The 4,017-nt window shown below is 30.3% G+C and overlaps 1 long non-coding RNA gene across 1 annotated transcript; it reads left to right on the forward strand.

Moving 5' to 3' along the window:
• The first annotated feature begins 1,176 nt into the window (after positions 1 to 1,176).
• Positions 1,177 to 3,431, forward strand: LOC133816429 (uncharacterized). The gene is made up of 3 exons (XR_009885233.1): positions 1,177 to 1,353; positions 1,479 to 1,538; positions 3,115 to 3,431. It is a non-coding gene; the product is annotated as an uncharacterized LOC133816429 (long non-coding RNA).
• The last annotated feature ends 586 nt before the right edge of the window (positions 3,432 to 4,017 follow it).

Genomic DNA, 4,017 nt, shown 5'->3' on the forward strand with positions numbered 1-4,017 from the left:
ATGGTTCGTGAATGTATAAGCACAAGGCCATGAAAAGTGCTGAGCACGCAAAGTGGGAAATACATGAGTAATTAGGTAGAGGTGTGTGAGATATTACTGATTTTTATCACTAGGAATTTTGGGTTCATTCTTCTAAGAATATCGTAGCATTTCGATAGAAGTTTTGTAGTGTTTTCACTAAGATAAAGTTAAAACCCAAAAGGTACTTTATTTTATACAATAATGTCTTTCAGACTAGAGAAAGATGATGTATTTAACCAAGTGGGAGATTGTTATGATTGGTTAAATACATAGTGAAATTGGTTAGGCACGAAGATGTACAAAAACCATAACCATTTCACTAAAGTCAACATGAGCGGGTTGAATTTTGGTATAGGAATCTATAATTTATCTTTTTGGGTCCAAAATGTTTCTTTGGAGTATATAAGAGTACTCAAAAAGTTTGGAGGCATTTGGAGACGTTTTGGGGCATGTATTGTAACGCCCTACATTGCACCTACTAGTATCTAAGAACGAGGTGGTGAGCTATGTGTAAAAATATTATTATGCATAGTAATATATGCTTGAGAAATAAATTTCATGTTGCTATTGTTAGAAAAAGTATCAAATGTGCAGTTTTGTGACAAACCGAGCATTTCAGTCTCGGACCAAAATGGAAACCCTAATTAGCTAAATTCTCAGAAAATTTATTATTTGAGAAGAATAATTATGGAAAAATATTATTGGGCATTAAAAGATTTGATTAATTTATATTAAATTCAAAAAGTGTGATATTTTGTATGAAAAATCTTTAACAATGCATTTTTTGTGAAAAATGCACATTTAGCCAAAAATGAGATTTTGACTAATTGAATTATATGAGTTATAAATATAGGAGTGTGACCACCAAAATTGAATGGAAAGGTCTATTTAATTTAATTACCCTAGGTTAAGATTTCAATTTGGTGAGGTAAGAAAAATTACCACTTGGCAATTATTTTTGGGGTAAATGATTAAGTGTAGTTTAAGTAGTTAATTAGAAATTAATTAGGAATGGTCTTTGGGTTAATTAGAGATTAATTGGTCAGCAAGTGAAGGGTATTTTAGTCATTTCAAGTCTCATTTCTACACCTTATAAATAAGAAAAAGCCAAAAAGACTTCATAATATCCAATTTACAAAACTTGGAAGCTAAGTTTCTCTGCATTCTCTCTCAAGCCTTGGCCGACCAACCCATCTCGTTCTTTGAATTTTTTCACAACAATCCTCACTTAAACTCTCATCCTCTCATCTCCTTCCTTCTATACTCATAACTCTAAGCCACTCAGTTCTAGTTTGAAGCTAAGGAAGTCTATACAAGCTAGATCATCTAAAGGTAAAAAGATAAACTCCCCTTTGTCAAAGTTTTGAGTTTGGTTAGTTTTGTGCTCTTAGATGAAGTTTTTAGTTTTTATAATCTGATTTTTGGGCTTGTGTGGGGTATTAATATGTGGATTAAAGGTAGAGAAAATGAGTTAATGTGCTGGAGGTCACACAAGTTCAATCCAAGGTCTACAAGAGGTATATGGTCACCTTCAATATGTTTATGATTGAGTTTTTGATAAATATGCCATATTTGAGTTTTTTGATGTGTTTAAATTTATTGTTGGAATTGTAATAATATTTGTTTGTTTGCTGCTAATACATTCATGGGTGTTTGGATAATTGTTTAGTGATGAAATCCAACGTTCAATAGGCAAACTATGATTTTATGGGAGAAAATGTTTAAGACTTGATTTCTAATGGGTCAAGCAAAACATGTATGAATCTATTTCATGTTTTTCTTGGTTTTATGTTGTAGTTTAAGACAATTAGATGTTCACAGTATATAGAAATTTTAAAAAAGGCTTTGAAATGACAAAGTTATGATTTTTGCGGTGTGCAATCTGGAAAATAGTTTTTCAAAAACTGTGGAAACAACCGACTTTGGACAGCGAGTTTCATGGGAAAATCAATGTATTTTTGGCTGAGTTTTTTAATAAACATCATTTTGATATTTTTAAAGCAATTGTTAAAGTTTCAAATAATTAAATTTTTTTTAGAGTTATGAATTTTTAAAGTTAGACAAAAATTACTGGAAGCTCAAAATAACTTATGGATAGCCAAGTTTGGGAACTAGTTTCACTAAGTAAACGTTGTTCAAATTACCTAATTTTTCAGATGGATAATTTTTATATATCATAGTATAGGCCTAAGAAATTCCAGACCTAAGTAGTAAACCAAATAGATTTTATGAATTTCCAAAGTTCACAAAAAAGATTAGTCTTTCCCGACAATTTAAAGTGGGACATTTGAAAATAGTTTTCACCAAGTAAAAATGGTTATTTTTGTATAAATTTTGCAAGTAACTTCTTGAAATAGCCAAGTTTAGTTCAGAAAAGTTTGAGAATTTTTGGAGTTATATTTTTCAAAATATAATTTTCTAAACTAGGCTATCTAGAACCTAAAACTAACAAAGTTTACACTTAGGAGAAAAATGAGAATTTTTCTAAAGTGTTTGGCTAAGAAAATATAATTTAATCTTTGTAATTATAAAAATTGAGTTTAGCACACAAAATAATTATTAAAGTTAATTTTGATATTAGAAAATTAATGTTTTATTGATTAATGAATTTGGTTTAAGAAAATTAAAAGGGATCCAAAACCCTAATTTTTCAAGGAAATGAATTAAATAATCTTTTTAAAAATAAAATCAAATTTTCTCTTAAATAAACTAAACCTAATCAATATTTCTTAATTAATTAATTCAACTTAATTTATCAAAGTTTATGATTTAAGTGATTTTACCAAAAAGTGTGGGAATTTTGGTAACTTATCAAAGAAAGGGTAAATTTGGTATAGCTTGAAAACTTCCAAAACTACATTTTCTCGGCTAGGTTCGATAGTGAGAACGGAGCAGGAAATTTCATAAAAATCCGACTTTCAAATAACTAGACTCGTTGAGGAAAGTTTTTTCGAAAGCTTTAAATGTTGTTATGACTTAAAATGTGCGCTAACGAAAATACCCTTAATGGGTATTTGATTGTGACCTTAATGCCCAAAGTGGAATGATAATATACTATAATGCCATAATTAATCCAAGTACACTGTATGCTAGTTACATTGTTGGCTAACAAGGCGGGATTCTCCGTGGGAAGATTGCCCGTGCACAACAAATGATAGCTTGTAAGTCAATCTATGATTTATGTGTCTGCAACATGATTTAACTAGTGTATTGCTTGATAAAAGTAGGACTTATACGCTAGTTAGAGAGAGATGGCTCATTTGGAGACAGTAACTAGGGGTGCATTGGTGGTCTGGGTTATGCCTAAGACCTTTGAGATAAGTATACCGGATAAACCTAGGAGTATGAATGATCCTAGGGGTGCTTATGCTCTACTATGATATGATATTTTAATCAGGTTTGTGACCATGAGAATTGGATAGGAGATAAGTATACTGGGTAAATTAGGAGTTTGAACGATTGTAGGGGTGCTTATGCTCCATTGTAAAATGTTATTATTTGGTCCGGTTAGCTACTGTGACAATTGGCTAGGAGGTAAGCATACTTGGTAAACCTAGAGGTCTCAATGAGCTAGTGTGGATTCACCAACCCCATTTTTGTTTAAAATTAGCATAAATGCCCTATTAGGATTGATGCCCTAAAAGCATGTAAAAATATTTTATTGATTTAAATAAAAGTACAATTTTATTATATTTGAATGTTATAATTATTGTTTGAATAATATGAATATCAAGAAAATTCCATATTCATTTATGAGGATATGATCTTGTATTAGTTCGAGAGAATTAAGATCATATACAATGAATAAAATAATCAGTAACATATTAAAGTAAGGAATCTTTAATGAATTGTTACTAGTTTGGTTTACTATGCATACGAGATGCAAGTAGTCAAGATTCGGATCACTGATGTGGATACACAACTTGGTAAATGTACTATATATAATAGTGATTATATATGATAGGACCGATATGAATTAACTATCTTTATAAACTT

Source organism: Humulus lupulus, chromosome 2 (genome assembly GCF_963169125.1).
Source record: "Humulus lupulus chromosome 2, drHumLupu1.1, whole genome shotgun sequence".
In the NCBI taxonomy this organism is placed as follows: domain Eukaryota; kingdom Viridiplantae; phylum Streptophyta; class Magnoliopsida; order Rosales; family Cannabaceae; genus Humulus; species Humulus lupulus.